Source organism: Cornus florida, unplaced genomic scaffold (genome assembly GCF_030987335.1).
Source record: "Cornus florida cultivar Cherokee Brave unplaced genomic scaffold, ASM3098733v1 CherokeeBrave_3.0.0_Hap2_Chr02, whole genome shotgun sequence".
Taxonomy (NCBI): Eukaryota; Viridiplantae; Streptophyta; class Magnoliopsida; order Cornales; family Cornaceae; genus Cornus; species Cornus florida.
The window spans coordinates 43,674,457-43,694,197 of NW_026775572.1; the positions used below are offsets into that span (position 1 = coordinate 43,674,457).

Genomic DNA, 19,741 nt, shown 5'->3' on the forward strand with positions numbered 1-19,741 from the left:
AATTACCCTGCATAGTCAAAACAACACCCTAAAACCAACCGTACGCAATTCTGGGGGAAAGCAAGCTCTCACAAATTGAAAGCCTGCTCCTTTGGCATGGGAGCCGGCTCCCTAACTTAGGGAGCCTTCTCAATGCAGCATGGAGTCGGCTCCATGCCCCTTGGAGCCGGCTCCATTGATGAGGAAGCTGGTTCCCTCCTTTTGGGAGCCTGCTCTCCCATTCTTTAAAGCCCATCTGTGTTTTCTTCTTCATCTTCCTCGCCTCCAGCTATACCCAGGCCTCTGTAATTCTTTTAAACACTTGTTTTAATGTTTAATCAATGTCCCAGAATAGTTATAAAGTATCGACATGTATCAACGACATCAATTAAAGTAAGCTTAAACTCAAACAAAGCATACATCAGTTAACCGAACTGTAAGAACGTGCAATCCAGTTTAATTCAACAAAATTACATATAGTTAAAACATACATAAAAGACTTGTTTTAACATTCATTAAACCCCTGAAGTCTACCTAGGCATGCACAGAACACAGGTTTAGGGGAAAGAATTAGAACAAAGACTTGCCTCTGATTTCAGTTTAGAAATCTTAAACCTCCGTCTCTGAGATTTCCGACCACCCTCTAGACTATTGTTCCACTCCTGTGTTGCTCTTGTCTCAACTCAGAAGCACTCCGTCCCGTCCTCCTTGAACCTCTCTGTCTATTTCTCAAATTTCCTCTCTTCCTCGCAATACCAGTTGAAAAGTGCGTATTTAAACCCTTTAAGCCTAGGCATTCTAGTACCTTTATCTATCTTACTTTACCGTTTTAGATTGATTTCGTATTATTTCCATTTTTAGGCACTTATCCCAAAAATAAGCTAACTCAGCCAAATAAGAGCAGAAATGAAGCAATTCTGGGATGAATCAAAGAAAGGAGCCAAGTGGAAGCAAAAGAAAGAAAAAGGTGGAAATCAACATCTTCGATCAATCTCAGATCAAAGTTCGATCGATCCAACATGATCGATCTCAGCACTTCAAGATGGATCAGAGCCATGATGACATTTTCAGAGATCTCAAAAGTTCGATCGATCAAACATCATTCTTTGATTGATCGAACTGCCTTGTCCTTATCCAAATGATTGATCTTATCTAGTTGTACCACCCTACCAACCACTTTTGTCCTTTTCCCAAAAATATCTTCAAAATATCTCAAATTTGTCTTTATCCAAAAAGCGCCACCATTGAGGATCGATCCAATTTCAGTTCGATCGATCTCAGCCATATTCAATCGATCCAAGTCCAAGGTTCGATCGATCGAACTTCCTCCAGTACGAAAAAGTTAAATTTCCAGCTCACAAAAAGTTATCTTTTATCCAATCATTGGGGAATATTTTGTACACGACCCTAGCTCATTTTGGGTGTCATTTGACCTACTTATATAAAGATAAGGATTACTTTTTACAAGGAGGACCTCATACCATATCACATCATATCATCTCATACCTTGTAAGAACTCTTAGAGAGCAAGCTTAGAGGAGGAGGAGGCTAGAGACACCATTGGAGACTCTTTATCAACTAAGGAGCAAATCTCTACCATGGAGTTAGCCCTTGAGGGTTGGAGTAGCACTACCATGAGTGGCTAGACATCCTCTTGGGGCTAGAGTTAACCCCAAGCATGCTTTCTGCATCTTGATTTTGTGTATTATTGAGGGATTAGTATTGTAATACATGTTTTGGCACTTTTATATATATAGATCTTGTTTATTCAATAATTTATGTGGTTTAATGCTTCCAATTGATCATTTCATTCTATCCATATGTCTGTGTATGATATAATAGATGTTCATGTGTTTGTCTCTATTTCTTATGTTATTGATGCATGTCTATGTGTGATAAAGCCATAGATCTAGAGATTGTTAAACATTGTGCTTAAAGGAATGCTCTTGTAATTTTCTAGATGGTCCATGCTCATTTCTTGATGGATTGTGCCTCTCCCTTAGCTTAATTAGTTTAATTTCATGTCATTAGCTTAATTGTAGTGTAATGGTAGCATAGTTGTTAGATGGGATTGAGGACAATCCATACTCGTTATTTGATGTTCCATACTTTTGAATGCAAGTAGCATATGTCTCTAACCTTGTGGTGTATTTGACTTATGAGCTTAATGAAAGGATTAATGACTTGCTAGATATATTGTGCTTTTCACATGCTATTTAGACAATATATACTTAATTGCTAGATATATTGTGTTTTTCACATGTTGATTAGACAATGTATGCTTAATTGGTCACCCTTGCTAATTGAATCAACCAAACACACACACACACATCAATATTATAACACACATTTTCCTCATTCATCACTTGTTAAGGGTGTAGAAAAGTATTGTTTGGTGGTGACCTCTAAACCCTAAGATCTCTCTCTCTTACTTACTCTTCATTGCATTCAATTATTTAGTTTAATTTGCTCTTTAGTTTAATCAACCAACCAACCATTTGTTTGATCACTTGACCTACTAACCCTAATAGCGATTGCACAACCAAATTCGACTCCAATCCCTTGGGACAATCCCTACTCACCCTAACTATATTTTTAGTGAAGGTAGTAGTGGTTTTTATAAATGTAAAACTTGGTTATCGCCTTAATGCACACTCTTAAGATTGTGGTGTAGCGACGCACTATAGTTTTTGGCGCCGTTGCCTGGGATTAGGCAACGTCGTATTTGTGGAATTCATTAGGAATTAGTACTCTTTTGATCGTGTCTTTACTTTATTTTTATTTTTATTTTTCTTTTGATTACTTATTGTGTTTGTTTATCGTTGACAAGGAGCATTGAGCTAGGAGGCAAGCAAAGGAGCTAAGCAAGCAAGGAAAAATGCTAAAAATTTTAAAAAATTGCTAAGCTAAGCTATAAATTTGGAGTTGAAGTGCTATAGGACCTTTGTGAGCTTTTTCTTACTCAATCCCTTAGTTAAATCTTGAGCCCGCGTGGAGGCTTGTTGTTTTTAAATTCTTAAATAAATCGTGAGCCCACGTGGAGGCAATCTTAATTGTTCTTTGCATCATTGTTGTTAAAGCATAGGAGTATGGGTTAAGTTTTTGTGGAGGAAGTTTCATTGAATTGTTGTGAAGTTGAAGTGTTTATTCATTCATTGTGTTTATGTGTTTTTACATTGTGCATGCATGGTCGTAGATCACTAAGACCAACTTTTGTCCCTCTTGATTTGCATCTTGAATCCATAGTTAGAAATCCTAGGGGAAAAGGAAGTTCTAGTTCTACCCGATCCATTACATTAATGGAAGGCCATAATGAAGAGCATGTAGAGGACCTTGGTCACATAGACCAACAAGGTATCTTCCATCCAAATGTGCACCATGAGAACATGCAAGCACCATTAGACATGCCTAGGCCATTCATTCACCAACCACAACAACAAGGCCAAGTTCCATTTGGAATGCCAAGGCCAATGTATGCTCCACAACCTCCCATCATTCAAGAAAATCAAAATCAAGATGCCCACGTTGCACCTCAAATTGCTAATCCTCCACTTGCTTTAAGAGATCACTATGTACCTAATGAATACAATGCACCCACATGCATTCAATTGCCACCATTTAGAGTACATCACTATGAAATTAAGCCACAAACCATTCAAATGCTGCCTAACTATCATGGACTTCCAAGTGAAGAACCTTACAAGCATTTAGATGAGTTTTTAGAAGTATGTTCCACCGTGAAATATACGGACATGCCGGAAGAGATCTTAAGACTCAAACTTTTTCCATTCACCTTAAAAGAGAAGGCAAAGTATTGGTTTAACAATCTTAGGCCTTTTTCAATCACTTCTTGGGCAGAAATGCAACAAGAGTTCTTGAAAAAGTACTATCCGGTTTCAAAAACCAATGCCATAAGAACCTCAATTCGAGAATTTTCACATGGGGATGGAGAAACGTTTCATGAGGCATAGGAACGCTTTAATGAATTGCTTAGGAAGTGTCCACATCATGACATGCCCAAATGGCAATTAGTTCAATATCTCTCTGAGAGCTTACCGGACAATTACAAAGGCATGGTTGATGCTTCCATGGGTGGCTCATATATTGATAGGCATGAGGATGACGTGTGGCGTCTTTATGAGATTATGAGTGAAAATTCTTTGCATAGAACATTATTATCCAAGAATGGTAGAAATTCATAAGGTAGGAAGAGTGTTGGCTTACATCAAGTCAACCATTCAAATGAAATAGCCACCGAAATAAAGTCTTTATCTCAAAGGTTTGATCAATTTTTTATTAACCAAAACTCGGCGAACCAAGTATTTTCCTTCCCTAACCATTCTCATCGTGCATCAAATGAAACATGTATGACTTATTCTAGTATTCTTCATTCTACTTCTCATTGTCCTCACGGACAAGTGCAAAATGAACCCAATGAACAAGTCAATGCAGCTTTCGTGAACCATGGGAACAATCCTTATGGTACTCATTATAATCCAAGTTGCAGAAATCATCTGAATTTCTCTTAGAAAAATGAAGGAGAGGGCTCAAACCCTTCCCAAGGCGGTTTTCAAGGGAAGTACATTCCACCTCCACTTCAAAACCAAGGATCCTAAGGTTATAGACCTTACCAATCACAAGGGAATTAATTTGCTAATTCTTATTTTCCCAACCAATCTTATTCCCAAGGAAATACTAGAAGTCCCGCCTTTGAAGAAAAAGTTTTGAATGCTTTGGGCACTCTTGAGGCTAACATACAATTGCTTCATTCCCACTCTCAATCTATTGCAAAGTTAGAAACTCAAGTAGGGCAAATAGCAAGCATTCTTAATGCAAGAGAAAAGGGAAAGATGCCTATGAATGCCCCACCTAAGCAACAATGTGTTGTGAAAACCCATTCCTCATCGGAAGGCCACACCATTGAGCATATTAATGCAGTGACTACCTTGCGGAGTGGTAAGATTGTGGACAATCAAGTTGAAATGTCCAATGAAGAGAGTGAACTGGTGCAACCTCAAGTTGTCACCCGTCTCGTTTCATATCCTATTCCTCCTTCATTGCATATACATGATCTTGTGAATGAGAAAACTTCAAAATGTGATTTGAAGAATGATTTTGAAAATGATTTGAAGAAAGATTTGCCAAAAAATGAATTTGAAAAAGTTTTGTTGAAAAATGATTTGAAAAATTCTTGTGTTGAAGAGACTTCAAAGAAAAATTTTGAAAAAAGTTTTGAGCCAAAAGTTCCATTTCCGGATGCCTTAAAAGGATCCATTTCAAAAGATAAGCAAAAGGCAAAAACCGATAAAATCATGGAAATGTTTAGGCAAGTGAAAGTCAATCTTCCACTTTTGGATGCAATTAAGCAAATTCTGACTTATGCCAAATTCTTGAAAGACTTGTGCACCCAAAAGCGGAAGAATAAGAGCCAAGCACCAAGAAAAGTGGTTTTGACCGAGCAAGTAAGCTCAATTTTGCAACATAACACGTTACCAAAGTTTAAGGACCTCGGTTCACCTACTACTTCATGCGTTATTGGTGATCATATCATTAATCGGGCGCTTCTTGACCTAGGAGAAAGTGTTAACCTTCTTCCATACTCGGTTTATGTCAAATTGGGCTTAAGTGAATTGAAACCGACGTCGGTAGTTTTACAACTTACCGACCGATCCATTAAGAAGCCTAGGGGTATAATTGAGGAAGTTTTGATAAAGATTGACAAATTCTTCTTCCCCGTTGATTTCGTTGTCATTGACACAGAACCGGTCCCCAATCCTAAAAGCCAAATTTCTGTTATCATTGGCCGTCCTTTTTTAGCAACCGTTAATGCCAACATCAATTGTAGGACGGGGATAATAAAGATCTCATTTAGCCACATGAAGGTGAAGTTGAATATCTTTAATCCCACACCCAATTCATTTGACAAATATGAAGAAGAGGTTAATATTGTAGACAAATGTCATGATCTTCAATATCAAGGAAGTGAGCTTTTTTGTAAGACCAAAACTTCAAAAGGATCATCTTCAACCTTGCATTCTCAAAGTTTTGTTTCAAATTCTTACTTTGAAAGGGCATGGAAGCCCAAAGGTTGTGATTGCATTGACAAGGGATCAAAAGTTTCTTGAACTTAATCCAACAAGTTCCTCAAAGAACCATTTGTTAGGGGGAGTTCAAAGCATCTATCACCCCAACAAGGAGGGGATGCATTACAAGATCTTTGATCCGAGCTAAAAGAGCCCAATGTCTTGCTAAAGACGTTAAAGACCAGCAAAGTATTTCGTAGGGTGTCAAAACCCTATTCCTCCCTCATTTCTATCTTAAATTTCAATTCTTGCGAAGTCTAGATACTTGTTTTTGGTTCATATGCATTGCTAGGGACTGTGATTAGGATTGCATGAACTTTTATGTTGTGAATGAGCATTTTACATAAGTTCGATCGATCTCAAATGAGAGTTCGATCGATCGAACTTCCACCTGCATCCAACACTTAGAAAAATTTTCAACCTGCATCCACCTGCATCCAAATCACCTCTCTGTCCCATCGTTCGAACTAATTCTCAGATCGATCAGAAGACCTTAGATCGATCCAACTTCAAAGTTCGATCGATCTTGAGATCCAACACTTAAAAAATTTTTGAGCCTGCATCAACCTGCATATTTCAGCTCTCTGTCTCATCAATCGAAAACATTTCAAGATCAATCTGAAGTTCTTCGATCGATCCAACTTCAAAGTTCGATCGATCTACAAGTTCTTACACTTAGCCAAATTTTTGAATCAAAAACCTGCATATTTTTGCTCTCTGTCTGATCGATCAAACATTTTGTTCAGATCGATCTCAGTTCTTCAATTCTCTATTTTGACCTTTGTTTGACTTTATTTGACTTTTTAATTTTCAAAAAAAAAAAAAAAAAATCCAAAAATATTTTTATTTTATTTTACAATTTTTAATTTTAATTTTAGTTTTTAATTTTTCAAAAATTTCAAAAATACTTTGAAGAGAGATCATCAAAGTTCGATCGATCTGACATCTCAGTTCGATCGATCGAACTGATCGGGAAAAGTCTTTACAAAATAGAACCTGAGGGTCTAACGATCGATTCATTAGATCGATCCAACCCTTTTTCTAAACCCTCAATCCTTCATTCCCGTCGCCACTGTGTACCCATCTTTATCATCATCTCCGGCGAGATCCAGTGAGCTTCGACTCTCTCTCTCTCTCGTCTCCCTCCTCTCAGATCTGAGTTTGCATCACCTCCTTCGCATCTCATCTTCTCTCCTCAATTTTGGGTAAGATCTGAACCCCATCTTTGATTTCAAGCTTCAAGTTGTTAAATACATGTTTTAAATGTTAAATCCATGATATATTGATGATGAAATCCACCATTGATGAAGCTTGAAACATTGTGTTTATATATGTATATATGTGTATATATGTTGTGTATACATTTGTGTGTTTTGATTCGATTTGTGGGAGAATGGGCTTTGTAAAGTGAGTAGGATTGATTGAATAATGTGTTGATGGGCCCACGACCATGTCGTGAAGGCCCCACGCCATCCACGTCACAGATCTATGACCCTTCAGTTTTTATCTTCACACAGTTCGATCGATCGAACTTCTATCTCAGATCGATCTTGAGAGATCGATCGAACTTATCTTTTTCAATTTCTCAGATCGATCGAAGTTTTGAGATCGATCTCAAACATTTTTGTGATTGATCGAACTTCACAGATCTCATACACACTTCATTCATCATGTATTATGTTCATGCTATCTTGTATATGCCCAATGCCTGTGATATTCCACATTGGATACATTTCATACTTACATTGTTTAGTATGCTTCATATCCTGTCACTTGCATAGATTCATGTCATCTATCTGTTTTGTCTATCTCATTTGACATGCATGTCTCTATGTTGTGCTTTCAATTATTTATTTTAGCACTAACTCCCATTACAAGTTTCACTTTCCTTTTTGTAGGACATGACTAAACAAAAGTATGCTCGGACACAAGAGCCTGCAGAGTCCTCCAAAGCTTAGACTGCCCATTCTTCTGCCTACCTACATCTGAGGCTCTTGATCAAATAGCTAGCCTTGAAGCACAAATGCAAGTTTTGGAGGATACCCTGCTTGCCATTAGAGCTGACATTGCTTCCTTCCGTGCAGAGATCATGGCTGCATTTGTTGACTTATCCAGGGAAATTCGCGGAGATCACCCTGTTAGTCCTGCATCCTCTGCCTGAGACTCCCTGTCTCTCTATTTTTTTATGCTTTATATCTATGTTGCTAGTCTGCTACATTATTATATTTGTAGCCGGTCTATCAGCTTTGATCTTTTAATGTATCCAGTACTCTATTTTCTTTATATATGCTTTTGTTATGGATGTCATGTGTTATATTCTTATATCTGTATGTTTGACTCCATCAGGTACATCAGAGTGACTTCAGTGAGAGAGTGCTACCCGATTTTTAGGACCACCCTTATACCTATCTCCCTGTTTTATTTCATTTACACTTGCATGTCCACTGTGCACTGATTATCCCTTTTTGTTATCTGATCAGTTTATCCGAGTGCAAAATTTCAGGACCACAGTTAATCCCAAGTTTTTTGGGGGGGGGGGGGGGGGGGGGGCATGCCACCTACTTTGGATACTTCATTCCCAGCCATTCTTTGCCTTAATTGCACCGGTATACTCTTTCCTTTTGTTCTCTTTGCATATTGAGGACATTGTATCGTTTAAGTTTGGGGGTCATGGTGTACTTTACAGTGTTTGTTTTTAAATTCAAAATTTGAGCATGACTTGTATAATTGAGAGATTTTCTGTTATTGGTCCATATCTAGCTATAATTTTGATCTTTTGAGGACTATATTGCTTAAAATTTAAAAATTGCTTGACTTGAGAGTCCAATACTCCTTGTATGCCTTATGGATGCCATTTAGGAGTAAATTTTTCGAAAGATTGATATCTTACTTGCACTTGTGGTCCACATCATCTTGATTTTGTGATTGTTTTGAGATTCACTTTAAAATTCTACACTAGCACCGGTGCATACTAGCATTCATTTGTGGGGTACATGCTTTGTTGATTATTGAATTGGTTATATCCCAATTGAGCTAGTAGTGCATTGAAAGCTTTCATTCTTGATAAAGGTGGATAACAACCATTTTTCACTAAGTAGCCGAGATTCTAGCCTCATCAAGCACTGAACTTCTCGCGCCTAAAGTTGGAGGGCCCAAACTCTAGGTTAATAATTGAATTCACCAAAAAAAAAAAAAAAAAAAAAGAAAAGAAAAAGAAGAAGAAGAGAGAAAAAGTTACAAAAGTAATAAAAAGTGAGGACTTCTCCTAAATGGTGAAAGTGAAAAATGATTAGATGAAGATTATCTTGATTTATAGCCTAGTTGATTTGAGCTTGTAAGTCCGTAGGGGTGTTTGAACGCCTAATGCCCTAAAGCCGTCTGGTTTGGGAGTCATTGACCTAACGCTCGACCTCATGAATCGCTAGAAAGCTTAATAGATCAACACATTGCACCATGCTTCCATCTTTGATCCTATAATATATATATATATATATATATATATATATATATATATATATTCGAGTAAAAAGAATAAGCATACGTAGATGAATAAAACTTTAATAAAAGGTCCACTTTTTGTCTTGATGATCGGTACTAAATTTGTGTACTAGTTTGAGGGTAAGGATGTGATTAATTCTTTAGTTGGCTTAGAGAGCAACATATTTGATGCCGGTCCACTCAAAAGGATTCTAGAGTTGTTTTGATTTACATGATCATTTTCTTGATGTGTGGAGGACCATACTTGCTTGCTTGATGTTGAGATTTTGGGAGATTGCTCGGAAATGTTTGAAACATTGCATACTTGAGGTAGTTTTCTCCCAACGCTTGTTTGTAATATTTGTGTCTCTTTTGTATGAATGAACTTAATGTTTGTGGGTATCATTTCTGGAAACCCTCACGAGACTTCACTCGTCCACTAGGGGTGACCTAGGGGTTTAAAAGGCTTGTTGCATGTGCTAAGTGCAATCGTGTTCCCTACGAAAGTGGCGTTATCCATTTATTGTTTTCTAGATTCATAGTTGTATAGTTGTTCATTTCATTCCTTTACTTTCTAGTTCATTGCTAGGGACTAGAAATATTTAAGTTCGGGGGTGTGATGAGCGCTGAAAAGTGCGTATTTAAACTCTTTAAGCCTAGGGATTCTAGTACCTTTATCTATCTTATTTTACCGTTTTAGATTGATTTTGTATTATTTCCATTTTCAGGCACTTATCCCAAAAATAAGCTAACTCGGCCAAATAAGAGCAGAAATGAAGCAATTCTGGGATGAATCAAATAAAGGAGCCAAGTGGAAGCAAAAAAAAGAAAAAGGTGGAAATCAACATCTTCGATCGATCTCAGATCAAAGTTCGATCAATCTAACATGATCGATCTCAGCACTTCAAGATGAATTAGAGCCATGATGACTCAGAGATCTCAAAAGTTCGATCAATCCAACATCATTCTTCAATCGATCGAGCTGCCTTGTCCTTATCCAAATGATTGATCTTATCTAGTTGTACCACCCTACCAACCACTTTTGTCCTTTTCCCAAAAGTATCTTCAAAATATCTCAGATTTGTCTTTATCCAAAAAGCACCACCATTGAGGATTGATCAAACTTCAGTTCGATAGATCTCACCCATGTTCGATCGATCCAAATCCAAGGTTCGATTGATCGAACTTCCTCCAGTGCGAAAAAGTTAAATTTCCAGCTCACAAAAAGTTGTCTTTTATCCAATTATTAGGAAATATTTTATGCACGACCCCAGCTCATTTTGGGTGTCATTTGACCTACCTATATAAGGATAAAGATTACTTTTTACAAAGAGGACCTCATACCATATCACATCATATCATCTCATACCTTGTAAGAACTCTTGGAGAGCAAGCTTAGAGGAGAAGGAGGTTAGAGACACCATTGGAGACTCTTCATCAACCAAGGAGCAAATCTCTACCATGGAGTTAACCCTTGAGGGTTGGAGTAGCACTACCATGAGTGGCTAGACATCCTCTTGGGGCTAGAGTTAGCCCCAAGCATGCTTTCTACATCTTGATTTTGTGTATTATTGAGGGATTAGTGTTGTAATACATGTTTTGGCACTTTTATATATATAGATCTTGTTTATTCAATGATTTATGCAGTTTAATGCTTCCAATTGATCATTTCATTCTATCCATATGTCTATGTATGCTATAATAGATGTTCATATGTTTGTCTCTATTTCTTGTGTTATTGATGCATGTCTATGTGTATTAATGCCATAGATCTAGAGATTGTCAAACATTGTGCTTAAATGAATGCTCTTGTAATTTTCTAGATGGTCCAAGCTCATTTCTTGATGGATTGTGCCTCTCCCTTAGCTTAATTAGTTTAATTTCATGTCATTAGCTTAATTGTAGTGTAGTGGTAGCATAGTTGTTAGATGGAAGGACAATCCATGCTCGTTGTTTGATATTCCATACTTTTGAATGCAAGTAGCATATGTCTCTAACCTTGTGGTGTATTTGGCTTGTGAGCTTAATGAAAGGATTAATGACTTGCTAGATATATTATGCTTTTCACATGCTATTTAGACAATATATACTTAATTGCTAGATATATTGTGTTTTTCACATGTTGATTAGACAATGTATGTTTAATTGGTCACCTTTGCTAATTGAATCAACCAAACACACACACACACATCAGTATTACAACACACATTTCCCTCATTGATCATTTGTTAAGGGTGTAGAAAAGTATTGTTTGGTAGTGACCTCTAAACCCCAAGATCTCTCTCTCTTACTTACTCTTCATTGCATTTAATTATTTAGTTTAATTTGCTCTTTAGTTTAATCAACCAACCAATCATTTGTTTGATCACTCGACCTACTAACCCTAATAGCGATTCTACAACCAAATTCGACTCCAATCCCTTGGACCGATCCCTACTCACCCTAACTATATTTTTAGTGAAGGTAGTAGTGGCTTTTATAAATGTAAAACTTGACACTCGCCTTAATGCACACTCTCAAGCTTGTGGTGTAGCGACACACCAATATAAGTTGATTTAATCCATTTTCATCTCGTATCCTATAGTAATCCAATATGTTTAGTACCATAAATCACAACTACAATTCCATTACGGTTAATACCATAGATAATCAATATCATAAATCACAATTTGTTATCCATTAATAATCAGATTAATATCATGAATCATAATTAAAACTCTTTTTTTCTAAATGTCATTTAGTACCATATAACAACGTTCTCAAAGTGATTGATATCGTTTGACATAGTAAATCATACCACCATAATAATCTTTATCACATCCCAAGCTCACATTACATAACCATACTTTAATTTTTTATCCTTACCAACTCCCATTAATATAAGGCCCCAGAAACAATAAATTACTAATAAATTGCTTTAATGAAAATGCGTCGCTCTGAAAACTGAAATCAATTTCATAGATTGATTTCGATGCCAAAATTCTAATTAATCTATTTAATCTTTTCAACTAAATCCTGAACCATAAGAGTTTAATTCAAATTTCATGCAATTAAGTCATATAACACTGTTCCTGAGGCCTTAGGATATGTTCGGGACCTTTAAAAATCAATTCGAGACCATTCAGAACACTTTTGGGGTAAAACAGGCCCTAGTACTCAAGCACACTCATATTGTGCTCGAGCAGTACTAGTTCGTAAAACCAGTTCGGCAAATCTGTTCTAGGTCTGAAATTCCTTGTTTCGGGTCCTAATTCATGCATCTAAGTCCCAATTGAATCTTATAATTATTACAAAGCAATTATACATGATTAGAACAAGTAAGACATAGATTTGATCCATTAATTTACAAGATTAAGCAAAGTATATACCCACACACACACACACATATATATACACATATACACCTCAATTTCAATCTGAATTACAACATGTAAACAGGTTTATCTTCTCTGTTTAAAACCCTTAAAGTCAAGCTAAAGATGCAGAGAATAAAAGAACTAAGGGGAAGAGTAGAACATAGAACTTGCCTCAAGGTTTTTTAGGTCAAAAACCAATTATTCTTTCTCCGATCTTCTTCTCTAACGTCGGCAACCTTTAGGTTGTCATCGTCTACTCTTTCTGGTACAGTTAGCCTCTTCCTTCTTCTTTTTTACTCTCGGCTACTCATTCTCTCTCAAACTTCATTGACGTCTCTCTCTTCCTCTCATAATATTTCTCTCTGCCTCTCTCTATAATTCACTTTAAAACTCAAAACCCTTCTAACTACTAATAGTGTGTGTATATATATATATATATAAAATAGATCCATACAACCCATATAAATATAACACACGTATAATACATATAACAACCACACACACACACACATATATATATGTACCCATTAGCCATAAGGCTATTTAGTTTATCTAGGCATTCTCCTCCATAGTCCAAGGTCAAACATTTGGCCCACTACTTAGTCCTTTGATCCAAGCCAATGCAATGGAATAAACCTAACAATTAATTTTTTTAAAAAAAATAATTTAATACACTCCACACAAACAACCATAGTACCCATAAGCCATAAGGCTATTTAGTTTATCTAGGCATTCTCCTCCAGAGTCCAAGGCTAAACATTTGGCACACTGCTTCCTTTGATCCAAGCCAATGTAATGGAATAAACCTAACAATTAATTTTTTTTAAAAAATAATTTAATACACTCCACACAAACAACCATAGTAGCGACACACATGCAATTAAATTAAATAAACAATCAACTAACCAATTTAAATAAAATAGACAATTACACAAGTAAACAATTAACAATTAACAATTAAATAGGCACAATTAACAAATAAATCAAATTCATCAATTAAATTAAATAAACTAAATACTCTAAAAATTAAAGGCATTACAATTTATTGCAGAATATGAACATACGTGTATATATATAATTGTGTGAATAAATCCACTTCACATTTTCCTCTAGATCCACCTCCTACTCCCCCACCGCCACAATCCAAAACTCATCCAGTCCGGCGAACCCATTTTATACGTCATATATATCTATTAAAAAAAATGAAATAGGTTGGGCCTTTAAAGCTCCATACAACTTTTGAGAGTCTTCATGAACAATGTTGACACTCATTTTTTAAAAGTCCAAAAAACACTTACACGGGAAATTTAAAGGTGGGGACTTTAAAGCTCCATAGAGTCTTCATGAATGAAATTTAAAATAATTAGCGAAATTACTTATTGCACCCAAAAATCTAACAAATTTCAATTCTAATGATGGATAACTTACCTTATACATCCCCACAGTTTATAATTATTAAATTATCATCTAGATAAAAACATGTTTTATATATATATAAAACTACTATTCTTTAAGTTTTTATTTCTAAGAAATCATAGAGTTATTTTTTTACATAAATTTCCACAGATGGTTCTCAAGGAAAAAAATCCTCAAAAATTTGAGCACTCCCTAGCCAATGATTTTCATTTAGCTTAGGAAAAAATTTCCAAATTCTTTTGGTAGTTATTTTACTATTGGCCCCGACAGCTCGCTCATCCCCTTGAGGTTTTGGCAGATCTTTAACCTAATTAAATAGCAAAATATAGAGCTTAGATTTAGGGATGACAACGGGGACGAGTTTGGGTGGGTGCACCCTCCCCCGCCCCAACAACCGTTTAAAAACCCCGCCCCTGTCCTCGCCCAAAACTGCAAAAACGGGGGAACTTTTCACCTCATTCCCATAAGCGTTTAATATTTTTACCCTCGCGGGTACCTGCCCCGCCCCGTTAAAGACCATAATTTATTTATTTTTGAAATAGATTTGCTATTTTTTTCCTCCTCATCTTTAGTTTTTTACTATTGCAACTTTCATCCTAATCAAATTCATTTGTTACTTTAATATTATTATAAAGGGTACTTAATATATATACTGGAAAATATATATACTAATGAAATAAGGGTATTTAAGTAATTTGTCTATCTAAACGGTGCGGGGCGACCTCACCCCGCCCCCGCACCAAACCAGCGCAGGTTTTTATTACATCAAACCATCCCCGCCCAAATAAGCTAAATGGTCCCCCATAGTCGTCAAAAACGGGGCGGGGTGGGGCGAGTAACCGCGGGGACGGGTCAAATTGCCATCCCTACTTAGATTTATGTTCAGTGTTCACATTCGAAAATATATTAATAGTTTACAAACTTAAGCACGTGTTCAAAATGCCATTGCCAAAATCTTAAGATCAACAGTTTTTAAATTAAATGTACTATGTTCTTTGGAGCCATTTTTTTACTTAATAGTCCTTTTATCAGGTGTATGCGACTCTTTTAAGAAGTAAGAAATACAAGTGGTCGAAGAGTTGATTTACTGGAGTAACCAATAATATTAGATAAATAATGCTGATGGATCAAACCCAGAAGGATTTGGCCCAAATTTGAGTCGTGTAAAAACTCAAATCCATATTCCGAGAACCGGCTATGTATTCCAATTAATAAAAACTCATTGTTTCCTTTATGTGATGTGAATTAATTTCTGTTCATTGACTGAAAATATAACATTAGAAAACATTAGTTATTTAAGAGATATGGAGAATGTAATAGTCTCGTAATGTATTGTTATTTTTTATTATAGTTAACGGACTCAGAATTGTTCAATATTTTTTCTTATCACTTGACCACCTATGGTATTATTTTGAGTTTCTCAACTACTAAAACAAAAGAAAAGGATTTTGAATTCTTGATTCAAAATATAGTAAATGAGTGTGAAGATAATAGTTAAATGGAAATACTATTCACACCTAATTTAATAGGTGAAAAACCAAAAGTTATATCAAATACAGGCCGGTCCTGAGATTAAAAAAATCTTAAGAGGTCCTAGACGAACTTTAAATATGAGGCCCTCTATACATAAGTTTCACATGCGTTAAAAAAAAAAAAAAAAAAAAAAAAATTATAAAAGTGCAAAATTTCCATTAAAGTAAATGTGACTGTCTTGCATTTTGAGCTGCAAAATTATCAATTAAAGTGCTCAAATCAACTTTTTTCTAACACATCTTTTTTTTCAATAAACAAGATAGCCAATCCATTCAATCTCTCTTGGATCAATCGATTTGCAGGCATTTTTTTTTTTTTTTTGAGGTCCCATAAATGATTTGTTGGGCTAATTTTTTTTTTTTTTGTGGCCCATCATTCATGGGCCTATAAATTTTGAGGCCCTTTAAAAGATTTGCTGCATCTGGTTAATTTTTTTTTTTTTTTTTTTTGTGGCCCATCATGCATGGGCCTCAAAATTTTGAGGCCCCTTAAAATCTGAGGCCCTAGGCTACCGCCTTGGGCCACGGCTGGCCTGATCAAATATGATTTTGAATTCTTGATTCAAAATATAGTAAATGAGTGTGAAGATAATAGTTAAATGGAAATACTATTCACACCTAATTTAATAGGTGAAAAACCAAAAGTTATATGGGATATTCATGCTATCAAATATCTTCTATCCATCTAGATCAATGACGCACATCTGCTTTTTACCATATACTCGTTTTACCATTATGAGTACGTGGGATGTTAATCAGTTTACTCCAACCTCTTAAACTTCGCTACTTTATGAAAATGCATTCTGTCATTTAAAGTAAAAACTCAAAATCCAAATTGTGTTATAACTCTAATTATTTATAAATTTTAAATTGTGTAGTCTATTTAAAAGAAAAAATCACACCATGCATCCGAGCATAAATTTGGCATGATAAACATGGTACTAAGACACATTAGTATGAGAGGTGAGAGAAGTGTGAAAGCTACAAATTTCAATTTTTTATGGAGCAATAATGACTTATTATTGTGAGTTACAAGAGTAATTGCATAAAAACCAACAATATAATTTTATAAAAATATCACAAGAGAAGCAATTTAGCCTTGCACACATCACACAAAAAAGATTCTCATTTAGCTTAGAACAAAATTTTCAAATTTATGAAATTACCGTTCATCCCAGAAAACCCTTTTCGATCACTAAACCAGTGGCCATTCGAACAGGTTTGAGCAGCTAAATACGTTGATAGCCTTCAATCTAAATAGCAAAATACAAAGTGCTTAAAATGTTGATTAGTGCAATGTTCACATTTGAAAATGTAATGATTTGCAAAATTAATCATGTGGCCAAAACGCTAATGCTCAATACGATTGTTAAGGAAGGTAAGTTTCCATTTATGTGGTTACCTCGTTGGCCGTAAATCAAGAAGACATCTCTTTATTTGAGGATACTCATATGTGACTAGCATTAAGTGCAGTACACCACATCCAAAATTGCGTCATATACTTTTAACTTAAAATATTTTTTTCAAAAAAATATATGTAGTTTTAGGTAAAATATTTTCTTTTATTTTTATTTTTTTAGTATTTAGCAAAGATTTAGGTTAAGGTTATAGTCGAATCCATCAGGTAAGACAAACTCTGCGTATGAGTGATATTCATTGGAAACAATTTCATCCCAATCGAAATAGTTTATAAAATTTTTAAATTTTTTTACAGAATTCGAATGGACATCACTCACACACAGTTTGTTTGAGAGGAAAATATATATTTTTTTTAATATTTTTTTGGTGTTTGGTTGTCGCAAAATATATTTACAAAGAAAAAAAAAAAATGAAAAAAATAAACTAATAGCTTTTCTATCAAATAATGTTAGTCTTGGACCCATAGAAGTGTGCTTTGAAAAATCAAAATTACTGTAGTAGCCCAATAATACTAGACAAATGATTTTCATGGATCAAAGCGCAGAAGCCCATTTTGAGATTTCAAAAACACTCCCAAGAAAACAACCTAGGTTATATCCATTACACCATGATAAGAACTCTATACAATATATACGAGTAAAAGTGCATTAGAAAAAAATTTAGATTATTCAATTACAAAATTAGTATACTTAATTAAATTTATTATCTTATTGATATTTAAACTATATCTCTTCTTTCGGAATTCAAGATAATTGTATGAATGAGAAATAAGTACAGGTGTCTAGTTAATTGACATTGGGCCAATTTAACTTAGTCCCAATACAAAAAAGGCCTGCAAAACCATCTAGGCCCAATGCAAAAAAAAAAAAAAAAAGGTTCAATCCAACTAAAATTTCAAAGTAAATATGTGATTAGTTATTAATATTAAAAATTGAAACCGAAAAGTGGCAGATGGAGGGGTGGTACAAGTGAACAAAATTGATGGAAGTTCATTACCCACCCTGTGGGAAGGATACAAAGTAAAGAACAATAGGAACTTTAAAAAAAAATTATACCAAAATTATAATTTCATTCAAACAGGAGTTGCTCTCCCATTACATGACTTGAAGAATTATATCTAAAGTAACTTTTTAAAAAATTATACCAAAATTAGAATGGAACAACCCTCTAAAAATTGTAAGCCATGAGCGAACTTTAAAAACACAAGTACAAGATGAAAAGTTACGTAGAATTTCGGACTTCTAGAAATTATTACATATTCTAAATTATATGGTATCAGCTAATCCATAAGTCAGTACGTAAATAAATGTATTAGTTCTATTTCATATTTTACTTGTGTGTGAGTTTATGAATGATAGAGAACACATACTCTTTAGACAATGTAATAATTTCACATTTAGCTCAAGCACCCTCGCTAGAAACATGTAGATTATTGGCGTGTGTGTTTACACAAATAAAAATCTTTAACAATTCATATTTAAAATAAGGTTGCTAATAAATTAAGCGGGCTCTTAATCAGGAGAAATTATTCATTCAATCGTTACAACAATGACGTGGTCTAACAGATTATTGATAGTGTTTGTAGTCGTTCATTGTATCATGTTATTGGTGCAACGGTTACAATAAATAATTTCTCCTTAAGCAAGGATATCATGTCATGCCTTTTGAATGTAATTCAAGGGAATGTTTCCTCTTGATCTTAAAAATAATAAATAAATAAATAATCCATGTTTAAACTTGGTTATGGAGACCAAAAATGATTTCAAAAAATGTCTTTGACTGACTAGGTTACAATTCTATTTTGCATTCTATAAGAACATAAAACCTTGAATCTTTTGACTTTGGTCAATTTAGGTGATTTATTTTTATTACAAATGTATATAAAAAAAATATATGAGAATGTCAATTTTCAAAAGTAAAGTGTAAATCAAAAATTGAATTGGAAAATGAAATTGTTATAAAATATAAATATTTTAATAGTTAGTTTTTTTTATATTTTATCATTTAAAATTTTATTTTAGTTTTATTTTTATATTTTATCATTTAAAATTTTATTTTATATTGAAATTGAATGTTCAATAAGGTCAAATTCTAGTCAAAACATAATTCAAAACAAACTATGTACGTTGTGAAATCAAATTTTATGTATTTAAACTAACGCAGGCTAATAATAAATGGTGTATTTAAACTAACACAGACTAATAATAAATGGTAGTGTCATTTTTGGGATGAATTGCAATCAGTTTACTCCAACCTCCCAAACTTTGTGCATTCTGGTTGAAATTCAATCTAACCTTCAAAATCTCAATTTTGTTAGCACTACGGAAAATTTAGAGATGAAATTATGTACTCTATTTAAAATATAAAATCATACACACATTCTAGCATAAATATCTGATGATGAACATGATAATATGACTTGAAGGCACATAAAGTATGAAAAGTCAGGAAAAGCTACAAAATTCAAGTTTTTACTGAA

General features: G+C 34.6%; 1 pseudogene; it reads right to left on the bottom strand.

Moving 5' to 3' along the window:
* Positions 1-3,895: 3,895 nt before the first annotated feature.
* LOC132298015 (small nucleolar RNA R71) lies at positions 3,896-3,994 on the bottom strand (annotated as a pseudogene).
* Positions 3,995-19,741: the final 15,747 nt, after the last annotated feature.